Genomic DNA, 16,372 nt, shown 5'->3' with positions numbered 1-16,372 from the left:
CAGTATCTGGCGAAACAACTTCTTTACTTAACAAAATAAATTCAAAGATTAAAACAAATATTTTGACAAACTCCACGCCTATAACATTGTTAACATAAAACCCTGTTGCACTAATTTTAAAGTCTTGTCTTGAAAATTTTTTAGATTTTTTTGGCAGGAATTTTCTCCTCCTTTCGTTTTCCTGTCTACAACGGCCGTAACAATGTTGTCTTGAAAGGAGGTCAGCATGAGAATTGACGGGCTCAGGCTTAAAGGACCGGGCCTGACCAGTGCAATCAGATGTGTCACACATCCACAGCACAGTGCATGTCAGTGCAGCCACAGGAGACCCGCTTTAAGCGTGTCACAGCCGATCCGGAGGCTTGACAAAGAGCTGCTGAGCTTTTAGGCAGCAGGGAGTGATTATGTCTCTCCACATTGAGCCTTTAACAGCTCACAAGACCCGGCGGTATTGCAGGGAGCAAACCAGCAGAAGAGCCGGGGCGGCACTGATGGATTCAAACACATCTGAGATGGAGCCGGTGGTTGATTGAGGCAATCTGTTAGTAATTGCCTCAATCCACCGTTGAGCTGGATGGTTAGCGGTTGGTTCACAGACTCAACCTGAAGTGCAGGATCTGGCAACTTTGGAGCCAGTTTTTCACGCCTGTCACTTTACGGAACAGATGTTGTGTCGCAGATAAAGTACTTATCAGAGGTGGTGAGGTCAAGAGGGGGGTCGTACATGCAATAAATTTCTTTGTGTGATGCCGCCATGTTTCCTTTGGGGCCCTGGCAGCTTTTCCTCCCACTAACAAGTCCCCAAAAGCAGAAGGAGAAGTACCAGCACTTCCACTGCTTCAATTAAACTGCTGCACCTCAAACTCCATCCCAGTTACTGTCATTAACAGCTGCCTCAACAATTAGCACCAATCCCACAAGATGTGTTCAATTTATTTTATTTGTAAAGTTATATAGTCAAACAACAGCAATAATCTGTTATTTAGCCAAGAGACAAAAAAATGTCAGCTCATTCCTTTGCTGGCCACACGGGGGCAGCAGAAACACGTAAACTGAAATAACTTCTGCTTGATTTCTAGGAACAAATGGATGTGAGACAAAAGTTGTGCATATTTACACATTTACATTATCATGAGCAAATCTATGCATTCTGTATTTTTTCCATGGTGATTCTGCTCACACAAACAAAAATATCAAAATCACAGATTCAGATCTATAATAAACATATGTATTCCTGTTGCTTAAATTTCATTCTGAAGAGACTAAAAAGAAAAAAATGAGCCTCCATTTATGCATTAAGAGATGCAAAAAACAAACAAATATCTTTCTTACATTTGTTTTTGGCTGATTTAGTGCAGTGATTGATGGATTTTCTGTTCATTAAGCTAAAATATGTGATAAATGTCTCCAAAAATGTAAAAAGGAGGTATTGATGTATGTAAGCCAGTTAAACTTTCGGAAAGGTGCCATGTTGGATTGAATTGCTTATTTTCTCTCATTAGAACATATTTTAAAAACAAAATGTTCTGTTTTCCATAAATTTGGGTTATTTTAGTCTGATATAAATTTTTTTCAATGTATGACAAAAAAGCAAAAAGAGAAGAAATGCTGAATGCTTTTCGCAGGATTTTACGCTTCCAAATACCTGCTGCTGTTCTTCTTCTTCTCTAGATAATTACATAATGACAGAAACAATAATCAGCTTTAATGGCAAATTGACTAAATATTCTCAAAGCCCTTTCGAGCACCATATGCTGCCGAATGGCATGCTGTGAGAGAAATTTGATGCTCTGTTTATGGATTCGTCTCTTTTTCTGACTTCTACATGAGGCAACAAGTTTTGCACTGCAAAAACACAAAATCTTACCAAGTCATTTTCTTCTAGTATCTACAAGATATCTTAAGTCAAATAAGACAGAACTAACTTCCAAGTAACTTTTCAGGAAGATATGAGGTTTTAAGTAAATAACTCATTAATATAAATTAGTAAATTACTAGTTCCATTCAGATTTTTTCACTTATAATTTGGAAAAGTGTTTTAAGTCAATCTGCCAGAAAAACTCATACTTTTTCATCAATATTAAGAAATTATTACTTAAAACAAGATGCTATTTCACGCTGAAAAGTTACTTGGAAGTTATTTTTGTCACATTTTAAATATACTAAAATATTTACAACAGAAACTAGGCCAAAAATATTTTGTGTTTTTGCAGTGTAGCCGAGATAACTTTGTTTTTTAGATATTTTACACCAAGGTTTCCATAAAATTATATTAGAAGTAGATTTTAAAGTTGCTGATCAGTTAAACTGTGAAGCTTTATTGTGTTGATATTTCATTTGGAGTTATCACAGAAATATTGATTGTGTCCTCCTTCCGTAGATTACATTATCCTCTCATATGAAATAAGAAGTAACTTTACCACAAAACATTGGAGCTTATTTTAAGTAAAAAATGTCTAAATATTAATTTAAAAGTACTAGTTCTACTGGAAGATTATTTTACTAATAACAAGCCATTTTCCCATTTTAGTGTTGAAATAATCTGCTTATGTAACTTGCATGTTTTGAAATTAATATTGAGAAATTATTTTAGTCGTCATAAAAGTATTGATTGTGTCCTCCTTCCATATTTGACATTATCCTAACTTTTCTCTGAATGTGAAGTAAAACAAAGTTAACGTTCAAGAAAATTTACAGCTCTGTGTGTATATATATATATATATATATATATATATATATTATATATATATATATATATATATATAATATATATAAATATTATATATATAGCTTACTTTAAATCAATAATTTCTTAATATTTATAAAAAAAACAAGTTCCCCTGGAAGATTATTTTACTTATAACAAGACATTCTCCCATATTAGAAGTAAAATAATCTGCCATCGGAACTAGCACTTTTCAAAATCAATATTCAGGAATTATTGACTTAAAACAAGCTCATATCTTGCTGAAAAGTTACTTGTAAGTTCATTTTGTCTTACTTCAAGTGTGATATTTTTACTAGGAACTGGACCAAAATTGCTTGGTAATATTTTGCGTTTTTGCAGCTGGTGATGACACCAAAGTATTGATCATGTCCTCCTTCCGTAGTTACATTATCCTCTCTTTGCTTTGCATCATGAGAGCTTATCCACCCCCTCAACAAAGTGATGGGAACGGAAGGGTGGGGCCCACGATCTCCAGCTAGCATCAGCTCCCATGCCAATCTGACAGGCTTAAAGAGGAGGAAGTGATGCGTTTCCTGCCCCCCCCCCCCCCCCTTTCCTATTGTGTCCCGTCCTTCATAATTAACCACTGATCACCCTCCAGAGACACACACAGGCGTAAAAATCTATGATCTCCCTCCATATTCCTCTGCTTCCTGTTACTTAGTTACCAGTTGCCATGATTATCCTGGGCCGCATCTGTTTCCATGGCGACCGTGCCCGTTTCGTCGTCTCGGCGGCGAGGTCCCGATGGCCTGCAGCCACCCCGGGCCCTTGACCCCGCAGCCCAGCGCCCCTGCCCGGCGGAGCCGCACGGCTGTCACTGCGCGTTCACGTCCCGCCGCAGAACGCCGCGCCGCTCCAGAACGCCGCGCCGCTCCAGAACGCCGCGCCGCTCCAGAACGTCGCGCCGCTCCAGAACGCCCGAACGCAGAACTTCTGGCCGCTTCCGCCGGTGGCGGCTGACAGGAAGGGGAGTCACTGCCGATAAACATGCAGCCAGCATGAGCAGAAAGAGGCGGCACATAAGGAGGGAAGCAGACAGAAAGATTTTGGTTTTTGTTCCAGTTGGGCTTTTAATTACAATCTTCATACTCAGGCCTCATCATCGTCAAGAAGAGCTGCAAAAAAACAAAAACAAAACAGTTAATAAAGCAGTTTCATTAAAGCGTCACAGAGAAATCAATGTGTCATTATGTCAAATTTCACACTAGTTTCCGAGTGAAACTAAAATCTGACCATCATGTAAGTAGATTCCTAATACTAATTGATATATGTAGAATTTAATAGATTGATTTAATTTTTGAATTTATTTTATTAACATTTTAATTGATTTTGTTTGTAACTGCAGAAACATTAGAAAAATTCCTTATAAATAATAAAAAAGTAGATTTTACTGTGCAGTATTTAAAACAAACTGATCATAGTTTGAGTTAATCTTTGAATGTAGTATTTTATTAATATTTTAATTGATTTTATTGATTATGTAATTGATCATGTAATTGCAGATTTATCAAATTTTGATCAAACAAATTCCTAATAATTAAAAAATAGTAAATTTGACTGTGCAAGGTATAAAAAAACAGATCGTTTTACAAAAAAATTTAAGTTACCTTCCTAAAATAATGGCCAGTGTTTTGTTTTTTGTTGCCAAAAGTGGCGAAACAAAAACAAAAAAAAACAGAAGAAAAAAAAACACAAACAACAACAACAACAAAAAACACTTTTGGCAACAATGACTGGTATTTGAGTTATAATGTTATTTAAAACAAAAAAGAGCTGCACTTACCCGGTTCTCCAATAGGGGGCGGTGTAAATCAAATAGTTCTCTTCCTCAAGCTGATGGACGAACCGGGCCGAGCAGAGCGAACCTGACCGAGGCTGATTGGCCATCGCTGCTCCTCAGTCTCACAGCCTGGGTTTACCTCGCCTTCCTGTTTACAGGTGGTTTGTTATTTTAACATCACAGAGCAGTAAATATGCTCTGTGATGAAATATTATTTCTAGAAAAATAATAACAGTCACTTTATTTAGGCGGAGTCTTCAAAAAAGGAGCAAATTTCAGCCACAAAAACTGAGAAATTTTTAGATAAAATGTGCATTTTTTTCATTTTTATTTTTTAGCAAAAACAAGTAAATTACTGGGTTACAAAAGTCAAAGATATGCATGAAATAAATCAAAAAAATTTTAGATTAATGTAAAAAAAAGTTCTAGAAAAAAAATGGAAATGTCTTGTGGTTTAAAAATAGAAAATTTGCTAGAAAAACCTTACAATTTTTAATTTTGTAGAAAAAAAGTTCCCAGAAAATGAGGGGGTTTGCAAAATTTTGACCTTTACAACCATATTTGTTTCTGGGAAATTCCTGAGATTAATAAATAAATGTTCAACTTTTCAAGCTCAGAAATGTTCTTGTTTTTTTCTACAAAATGTACAAATTTAATCTCAAAATTTTAGTTTTTTTCTTGTAGTATTTTTTACTTTTATAGCTCAAATCAGTTAAACAAATTAACCAAGTTTCTGAGTTTAAAGGTGTTTTACTGAATAAACAGCTCATTAGTATTTTGTCTAGTGTTCAATATGTCCTAATGATATCACTCCTCAGTATATGCAAAATACTGATAATTTTCTTTTGCATCACAAAGATTTAGTGTTGCTTTCTGTGCTGCCCATAAATTTACCGAATCAAATCTGTCAGATATGGAATAAATGAATAACTCCATTAATTTATTCATACTGAATAAAGTATGTTACTTTATTTAGAAGTCAATAACTTTTGCTAAACAAAAAATAATAAAATCGGGCAAAAGAAAATGTTTCCAAATCAGCTTCTTTCAATAAAAAATGAATGAAACTTTAACAAAAACTGCAGGTGTGTGTCTGGTGAACTTTTGATTTTTTTATTGAGTGGGAAGAAAATCCAGAAATTTTACTAAAGTAAAAGTAAAAATACTTTATAATAAAAATACACAAGGAATAGGAAAATTTACAGTGTGGTAAAAAATACTAGCAAAGGTAAATTTTCTCAAAAGAAGTTACTGGAGTAGATGTACCTGAGTAAATGTAACTAGTTACTCTGCACTGTTTGATTAAGCGACTGTTTGGAGTCCTTAAACATCTTAAAGCTCATTTTTGTGACAAATAAAGAAAATGGTTTCATTAATGGACGCTGCTGCTGCCGCAATGCATTGGACGTAATTAACTTTTTAAATTTATCTAGCATTTCTTTTAATCCAAAGGTTCACACTACTTTTTTAAGGTGAGCAAACAGTTAAGTTCACTTTAAATCTTTTATTGATGTTTTGTTTTAGCGTTGCAGCAGGAAGGACTAAAAAAACAGATGACATCACGATAAAAGAAGATCTTGAGGACATTTTGACTTATTCTGTCAGCAAGTTGAAGCCTACATTTAAACGTTTTTCAACAAACTTCATGAAGGAACGAGAGCGACAGCAGCTTTCATCCCGAATCTGATTCTTCTGAATGTTGTGGCTTTAAAATAAAAGTAACAGTGTCTAACCTGGAGAAGCTCGTCTCAACGTCTTGTTGTGACTTTCCACTGAACAACAAGCTGAAGTGACACGAACTCAATATATTCCACTAATTAGACTTCAGTGATTTCATTTCTCAGGATGAAATTTGAGTTTATACACCGTTTTATCACAAAGGCGATCTATAAATACCGCAGGTCTCAGAAGCTTGCAGCACTGTTGCTATGGAGCAGAAACCTGAGCAGCAGCAACATTTCTGCAGCTTATACTAAACCAGAGAGCGCCTGATTGTGGTAAAGGTTGTGCAGGGGTGAAACCCCATTCTGACACAACAAAGATCATAAGTTACGGAAAGTTTTACACCCAGAAGGTTTTACTCCTGAATTTGTGAATGAGTTGCAGGGGAAGTCTGCGATCACCTTGGGAGAACTTGAATATTTCAAGGTTTAAAGAGCGAATGTCTGACAGATTTAGCAAAGCTGCTTCATGCAGCGGACTCGATGACTGCAGCTGAGTTTTATGGTCTGCATGAGAGGCTGATGGGAAGGCAGCAGCTCAGGAGGCTTCACTAAAACCTGAAAAGTGCGTCTGAGCTCTCTACGCTACTGGGGCTGAATTTTAAAACTGATGATTTTAATGTAAAATCTCAGAATTTCTGTCTCTCCATGGAAGTTTTTATGTAAAAAATGTTTATGTTTTATTATCCATGTTACTCCTGTCCCTTAACATCAAAGAAGCCCAGGGCCGAATTTAGAAGAATAAGGGCCCTGGGCTGCAGCAGTCAGTTTTGGTGTCCAATCCCCCCGAAAAATAAAAAACAAAAAACCTCATTTTGACCATGTAAATTACCTCATATTACCAGATAATCAGGTCAATTAAAGAGGGCAGAACTCAGGGGCAATAATTACAAAACTATAATAACAATAAAAATAATCCGACAGGTGGAATATTTACAAAACGCCAACACACTATTGGTAAAATCTAAATTGTTAAAGTTCATTCACACAGTGAAACTACAAATAGTTCTAGTTCTTTACAAAGCCAAAGATAAACAATTACATAAAAACATTCAAAACTTGTTTAAGACTAAAAAAATCAGGGAAGAATCAGAGTTTAAAATCAATCATAGTTACTCTGTGCTATAGAAATGGAATAATTAGAATTTTGAACTTAGATGATGTCCAAACATAAAACTATTCAAATGGTCAAATAAAGGATTATAGCTGGATATGATATAAAATATCATATTGATGCTAGTTTTGTTTTTGTTTTATTTGTTTTGTTTTGGTGAAACTTAAAGAAATAATGATTATAATTGAATTTTATATTAATGGAGTCAATATTAAATATGGATTAAATTATTAAATGTCTCTATTATGCATTCAATAAATGGGTAACACTATTTGACTCCGTCATAAACATAACTTAACATGTCATGAATATTCAGTAAATCATGACACTTTTAGTAAAAAGCTGACATTATTCAAAATGTCTTTGTGACAATTTGACATTAATCAAGAAATCATGATCTAACATAAATTTGTTCTAAAAGTATTACTGATTAAACTTTAAAAATTATGTAGCTTTATGTTATTAAAGCTAAAGTTGAACAACCTTTTCTTCTTTTTGTTTTTTTTAAACTCTTTTTTTTATCTTCTTATTCCTTTTGATTTTATTCTCCTTTTTTTGCTTAAATGTATTTCCAACCATTAAAATTATAAAGAAAATGTTTCCCTGAAAATGTCAAGGTTCATTTCACTTGAAGAGCTTTTATTTTTCAGACTCACTTTTTGAAAAGAAGTTGTCATCAGTTTGATTTTGCCACATAAAATTATAATTGTTTCTTTTTTCCCTCCAACAAAAATCTCTGATTAGCAGTCTTTGACCCAATGGGTGGTTTTTCATTTTGTTTTAAGGAAAATGGTCATTTATTCAGGCAATTCTGCAGTTAAATAGAAAATATATTTGTTAAAGGTCTTTCATTTTTAATTGTCATAGATGAAGTAACAATCTATTGTGAAACAAAGAAAATTAACCCCAGGAAGACAAATTTCTAAGATTATTATTCCTGCTTTGTCTCGACTACCATAAAAACTTTTTTTAAGTGTTTGAATAAAAAAGATTTTGACCGTCTCCATTCAGTTCAGAAAGCCGCTGCGAAGCCAAACACACTTAGGAGACACATTTCTCCAGTTTTACTCCCTTTATATGTCAGAATTAATTTTAAATTTGACTCTTTTCTTTTCGAGCCGTGCAGGGTCAAGGTTCTGCCTCCATCTCTGACCCTCTGGAGATCTTCCAGTCAAAAGGTGTTAATGGTTCCACCAACACATTTTAAGGCAAGAGGGAATTAATCCTCCATGAACTTGGAAACTTCCATCTTTGCGCTGCCATGTTTCTTTTAGAAAGGAGGCAAAAATAATCATTTATTCAAACTGGATTTTATGCTGTTATTAATATTTGATTTAATGTTTTTAACCTTTGTGATTTTTAATTGTATTTTTCTGTAATCCACTTTGTATATTATAGCCTGTGAAAGGTGCTGTATGAATAGAGTTTATTTACTTACCCAGTAGAAGAAGAGGAAGTCAAGAGAAAAGAGAGCAGTAGCCTGAAGACCTCACAGACCAGCACCCTGTCAGGAGATTTAAAGGAGCAGTGTTAAGTAAAATTTACTTATTTCAGTTTTACATCGTGTCATAATGTTATATTGATTCTGTTATATTGATTTTCTTGTCAGTTTTCTCATTTTCATTTTTTAATTTTTTTATTTTGTGGTTTTGTGTCTGTAGACATTTTTTTAACATTTTAATTTGTGTTTTTAATGTCGTAAAGTGTCTTTGGGTGTTTCAAAAGATGCTGTCGAATAAAATGCATTGTTATTATTATTATTCTTTCCTCAAAAACATACCTGAAGTTTTTCTTTCATGCATGATTGAGAAATCCTTTAATCTGCACAGCTGGCACCGAGCCAGCTGTGCAGAACGCCTGGGTGGACCTAGCTCCACCTTTGAGGCGCAGCGACTCCTCATAGCTGCAGCTCCCCACTCAGCTCCTTCAGACTAGCCAGTAGCACTTAGCAAACAGCTGGTTGAACAGCACATCAGTTGAGCTCATTGTAGCATATGTTTGTCAGTGCAACGCTGGTAAAACGCTGTTAATGGAGGAGCAACTTTGCATTGACCTCTTGAAGGAAGAGTTTTAGAACTAGCGAGAGTTTTAAAAGAGATAGAGGCCCAATTTTAAGTTGATAAACCACTAAGTAAAATTTCTTTTAAGTAATATTTTATATGTAAAGCATTTTTTGTAACAACTGGAGTTGTTATAAAAAGTAACATAGTTACTCAATAATGCTGCAAAATGTCGGTATGAGTCTGGAAAGCACATAATAAGATTAGTCTCTCTGTAATTCACCACAGTTCTCTTTCAGAGAAATGTGGCTCCATGCAGTTTTGTATTATTACTATGATAGGGTCAAAGGAGACTGGTATCCATCTTACACCCTGGACAGGTCATTAGTTAATCAGAAGGCCATTAAAGACAGAACTAAAACATTTGCACTTGTACTCACCAGCCCTGTTTATCCATTTCACCAAACTCTAGTTTAATTGTCGGTTTGCTAGGGGAAAAATGTGGATTTAACTCTGATAAAGTGACGTCTTCTTCGGTCTGAATGCATATTTCTACGCAATTGGATCGGATCCCGCTCCAAAAGCAGGAAGTGGATTATAGTGCAGGGCATTCTGGGTAAATACAATCAAAACAAGCGCTGCCAGTAGAAATGGGTTGTTGTCTTTTACCGACGAAAAAAAGAAATCATGCTGCTAAAATTTGACCCCACACTATTTTTGTTTACATTTTATGAAGAAGGAGGTTGCTGGTTCTCCTCAGAGGTTTTTGTGTCATTTCCTTCAATCGTTTTTGGTGCAGCGCCCCCACAGGCGAGGATGGGAACAGGGATTGGTTTGTTTGACACTGAAAATGTTGCACTTTTGATCCCCAAATGACTGGTTCATCTCCTCTGCCATCCTCCATTCATATTATACTTCAGGCAAAACTAGATCAGGTTTTATCAGGATTAAAGCCCAATTTCCAAGCTACATGAAACCAACATGATTCACAACCAATACATTTTCAGTTTGTGGCCTTCATCAGTTATCAATTCAGGAATTATTGTTTTAGGGGTTTGATTTCCTCCCAGAATTAAAAACATTAGTGTTGAGTTTGGTGGCGATAGACACTAAATTGCCCATAAAAGTGTCTCCTTGTTTGTATTATTTTAAGTATTTCTGCGTGAAAGATTGACTGAAAATGTTCACGGTGTTTTGGAAACAGGCTAATTTTACAGAGACGACTCAGAATGATCCACTTGCTCCAGCTGAGTGTAAACACACACATTTCTGCTTGTTTGTTTGGAGCACAGGATTAGATTCTTTCATATGGGGTCTCAGTGTGAGACTGTCTCTCCAGGACAGAAGTAGTTCACCTCATGGGGATCGGAGAGCGCTCAGCGGGAGATTGTGAGCATAATTACGGCATCTTTGGCTCATTAGGAGCGAGGAGGCATGACCCCTTCTGTCCACAGGACTGACAGCTGAGGAGCACGGATGGCGGCGACGATTTCTGCTTTAAAGCTACAGTTTTTAACTTTTATTTGGAAAAAAAAAACACATTTTTTACACGTTTGCTGAATCTATGCCATAACAGTTTGTTATAAGACAGATAATATGCAAACAACTCCAGCTTCTCCACTGAGCCGCTCTTGCCAGCTGAAGTGATACACCAGACCAAAAGCAACCAGTCAGAGTCGGGAGGAGGGGCTTAGCGCTGTCAATCATCCTTGTGAACGCACCAGTCAATGTGCTAATGGTGGAGAAACAACTTAGCATTACAGGAAAACCATTTATCTGCCGTCATCAATGGCCATGCTAACTAGCATTAGCTGTCCGGATGCTGATATTGCATAGTTTTTAAAAAAAAAATAATTTTATTAGAATAAAATTAACATTTTATTGACATAAAATTTTAATGCACATATCAAGAGGTCAGCAAGAAAAACATGTTGCTATTTAACTTGTATTACAGTTGTTTTTATCAATTTAATTCACTTCAAAATGAGTACTTTTAGCTTTAGCCTGTTTTGCTTGTAAAATATTGTGGCATTTTTGTAACCAAACTAAAGGGTTAGGAATCTCTTCCTTGCAGTTTGATAAACTCGGGGGCCCCTAACAGCATCACAAAGCTAGATACGGCCCTGCACTCTACCTTCATAACTTTATTGATCATCAGTGATGTTTGTTAGTTCTGTACTTTTTGTGTCGCAATCCAATAACCAGACTTGTAGTTCATGACATTCACATGAAACAGTTGTGCAATAAAATTTGACACAAATAATCAAACTGTGTTTTGAAGCAGTTCATTTCATTTAGTTTGGACAACATCAACCCAACGGTGCCATGTTAACCCAAACCGGGTCAATAAACCTGTGAAACCACAATGTTATTTGTAGCTTCGCTTCGTGTTTTCAGGTGACAAAAAACTCAGGCGCTTCAGCAGAGTCTCTCAGATTTTAAATCTGAGAGCGTTTTTCACATTAGACACACTGAAATAAACACGTACATCTGCAAACTAACAGATATAGAAAACACAAATAAACTGGAGACATAAAACCTCTCTTTAAAAAGTAACTGATTAATTTTAATTCATTAAAGCAACACAGGAATCTGAATGTCTGCTACAGTGTTTGTACTTTCAGAGACAGAAAATGATCAGACTTAAGACAGATTGTTTTCTAGAGACCCAATAACTACCTTGCAATATTTCAAATCTCACTCAAATGGCCTCGCTTTGCAAAAAACAAAGTTGTGTTTTTAAGCTTTACAGTTGCGGACTCTGTATTACGAAATTCACAGATGTCTTGACCTCAAAATTCCTCAAAAAGTTGCGACAAGGAAGTTCTTGCAACACTTTTTGGGGAAGTAGTCCTTTGAGAAGCAGAATCTGTGTCCTGCACTGCAAAACATAAAATCTTACCAAGCATTTTGGTCTAGTTTCTTAGTTTGATGTCTTAGTACACTTAAAATAAGACAACCAACCAACATACAGATAACTTATCAGCAAGGTACAGGAACTTCCTTTAAGTCAACAATTTATCGACAATGTTATGTAAGTACTAGTTATAAGTGAAATAATCTGCTTTTGGAGAAACACATTTTTCATTATTATAACCCAGATGTTCAGGATTCTTCTGCTAAAATTTTGCTTCACATGCAAAAACTTTGAATATTGAAAATGTGTTGTTTCATTGAGAGATTAGTGCACTTATAACCACTCTTTCATCAATATTAAGAAGTTATTGAACTAAGGGGCCATTAGTATGCGCTTCTAGGCACATAGTGCTATTTTATAGCATGATCAAGTAACTATGTTACATTCAGTTATTATAAAAATTCTAAATTGTGACTTTAAAAATATTTTACTTCATAATTTAACGCCTTGAAATTGGGCCTCTGTCTCTTTAAACCTTCCTGCTCTTTCTGAAACTCCATCACAACACTGCATGTTTTTCTAGCATTACACTAAGAAGTAGCTCAAATAGTGAGCTCCACAAGTATTTGCTAATTGCTGCTGGCTAGTCTGAAGGATTTCTGTGTGGAGAAGGCTTAGAAACTTAGAAACTGCAGCTCTGAGGAGGAGCTGCGCCTCGAAGGCGGAGCTAGGTCCACCCAGTTGTTTTGCCCAGTTGAATGGTCGTCATGGAGATTAAAGGATTTCTCAAACATGCATGAAAAAATCAAGGCAACACTCCAGGTATGTTTGTGATGAGGGAATGACATCATAACATGATACAAAGCTGAAAAAAGTTGATTTTTCAAAATGCTGCTGCTTTGAAACAAGCTGCTCCATCTCACTGAAAAGTTACTTGTAAGTTAGTTTGGTTTTATTTCAAGCATAACCAGATATTTGAACTACAATCTAGGCCAAAAATACTATGTAAGATTTTGTGTTTTTAGTGTTTTTGCATGTGAAGCAGGAAATCTTGAATATTTGGGTCTTGAAGCTACTCTTTTGAGATTAAAGCAGGAGCAGCAGTGCAGCTTGGGGGGTCTGTAGTTCAGCTTGTACGCAGGCCAGTCCTGAATGAAGAGACAACATGGAACCAAATGATGAAATCAAATGAAATAGCATGGAAAGGCCTTCGTTCTTCACTCCGCTCCCTTCCGCGTGTAATCCGTCTGTCGGACAGACACAAAAACAGGTTGGAGCGCCGTGCTTCTTGCAGCTGACGCCGTGGAGAGCGACTGATCACCCAGTCGAGGTGGGGCTTCTTGGCCCAGCGCGCGGCCGTCTGAGTCAGGATGGAGCGATGAGGATGGGGCATCCCACTCACCCTCTGCACGGCCGGAGACACTGCTGCTCTGCTGTCATGGAAACAGCAGCAGTCACCACCACCAGCATGGGCCCATGATGCTCACACACACACACACACACACACACACACACACACACACACACACACACACACACACACACACACACACACACACACACACACACACACACACACACACACACAGGGAGCAAAATGAGATATTCTAAGTGAGCTGCTTCTTCCTCAAACATCTGCACACACTGAAGCAAAACCAAAACACCTCAGCGGCTGGCGAAGCCTGTAACACGTGAGACAAACAGAAAATACACGACGCTGCTCTGGTTCGTCTTTCTGACTGGGACACAAGCTCCACAGGTGATAATTCACGACTCAGACATGCTGGTTTTTATTCATAAATCAGGGTTTAAACTCCTCATTGTTGATCATGAGGCTCAACACTCTGATTTATAACAACTGTCCCATAGAAATATTTTAAATCTCACACATTTTACCGTTTATCAGGTAATTTACAGGAATTTTATATGACAGACCAACACAAATGTGTAGAATTAAAGAACAAACAGAAAATGAAAATGGTTTTCAAAATTGTATCCAATATAAGCGAGACATGGTGGTGGCAGACTCATGCTAAGGGATGCTTTCCTTCAGTTTTAGGAGCAGGGAATCTCAATCAGAGATGATGGAAAGATAGTTGGGCAATAAAATCAGTTAGTTAAGATTTCAGACATTCAGTCAGTTTTATAGTGGAATGACTTGGATATATATGTGTGTGTGTGTGTGTGTGTGTGTGTGTGTGTGTGTGTGTGTGTGTGTGTGTGTGTGTGTGTGTGTGTGTGTGTGTGTGTGTGTGTGTGTGTGTGTTTGAATGGCCCAGTCAAAGTCCAGAATGAATTTTAGTTGAGAATCTTGCACAATTTAAAAACCAATATCTATAAACAGGGGCGGATTTACAAGGATTTGGGGCCCTGGGCTGGAGCCAGTGTTGGTGCCCTATCAACTACAAAAAAATGTTCTGTTAATGCAAATTACATTACATTTGCAGACATAAATATCAGCACGTATGAACTGATGTATGGTAGGTTTAATATGGCTCTCTTTAACACAGCTCCATGTTGCTTCCACAGAAAACTACTATAACTTCATAACTGTAAAATACTTGAATATTGTTTACATTCAGAAAAATCCCCAAACATAAACGGGTCAGTATAAAGTGTTTTCCAAGCACATAGCGCCATTTTATAGCACAATAAAATAACTATGTTACTGTCAGGTTTTATAAAAATGCTGCATATCAATACCATAAAAGAAATTTGATTTTGCTGTTTGACAGTTTTTAATTGTCTCTTTGACAGTTTTTAATTGTCTCTTTAAAACCCTCCTACTCTTTCTGACACTCCACCTGAGCAATCATCTCAACGTGTCTCCACTAAGCTGTTTACACCAGTTCTGAGGAGCGTTGGACTGATAAATAGTTCATACGATGAGCTCAGCAGATGTGCAAATCCACCAGGTCTTTGCTCATTGCTGCTGCCGCTAGTCTAGAGGATCTGTGTGGAAAAGGAGGTCAACGGAGACTTAAGGATTTCTGAGGCAACAATCCAGGTATGTTTATGATTACAACATGATGTCAAGCTTTAAAAAGTTGATTTTGTCATAAGACTGGAATATGACTTTTGATATCGGCTTATGACTTTTATATGAAGTGAAAGGTTTGCAAAACATCCAAAAAACAAAACAAAAAAATGTTTGCGGTCTCCAATTGGGAGTCCTGGAATGGTGACCCAGAAACCCTTTAAGGTCTGGTCCAGTTCATAAACGATCTCATCCCCTTCAGACTTAATGCAAACCACCAAAGTAAATTGTGCTTCAACTAGGCCGATAATGCTCAGGTCCGAGTTTTTGTGAAATCCTGTTTTGTTTGTTTGTTTGTTCTGGATTTCCAAATAGATGAGACTTGTATGTGATCTCCTAACACCAACTGCAAACAACCTAAAAGTTTCCCACATGCAAAACCATCACAAGCAGGAAGCCGGTTGTAAACCTGAATGCTAACAATGGAGCTCATCTTGTGATTTTACAGTTGTTGCCGTTATTGTCCATTGTTATTGGTCGTTGTTTTTATTCCTGCTTTGTGTGTCTGGATGCAGAAAAGTGACGTTTTCAGGTCGGATGAATTTGACCTCTCCAGACACAGGTCACATTTGAAAAGATCAATCAAGTATCAGATTTAATACCACATGTCCAGGTGGGCTGTATAAATCTTACCTGTGTTTTTCAGATTGTCATGAAAAGACCAGGTGCAGAACGCATAAGGACAAAAACCTGGATTTGGGTCAGTTCAGGCTGCAGAGTGAACATAGCTGCACCCAGGCCAGCAGGAAATGTCCTGGTCCTCTGGACGGAAGGTCCGCTGCATCTAACTGAGCTCGACTTGTTCTGAGAGGAAGAACTGAAAAATAATTTATCTCTAAGTGTGCAGGGCTGACATGTAGCCCAGCAGAAGGCGGCTAAATTAAAACTGTGTGTCGTTTTCAGAGTTGGTGGATCACATAAAACCCTGTGAAAATACATGAAGTTTGAGGTTGTAACATGTCAAAATGTGTATAAAGTTACCGTGGTGTGAATGTCACCATGACTTCTGCCACACTTTCAGAAATGAGCGTTTTTCACCGGATGATTTCTCCCACCTGCCCCTGTCTCGAAATCGGACATTTTCCTCCGCGCCCACATAACGCTGCCTTTTCCTGCGAATTAGCCAATAGTC

The sequence above is a fragment of the Poeciliopsis prolifica genome, unplaced genomic scaffold (assembly GCF_027474105.1).
Source record: "Poeciliopsis prolifica strain line A6 unplaced genomic scaffold, Auburn_PproV2 SCAFFOLD023, whole genome shotgun sequence".
Classification (NCBI taxonomy): domain Eukaryota; kingdom Metazoa; phylum Chordata; class Actinopteri; order Cyprinodontiformes; family Poeciliidae; genus Poeciliopsis; species Poeciliopsis prolifica.
Note: the sequence above shows the minus strand (reverse complement) of the source record.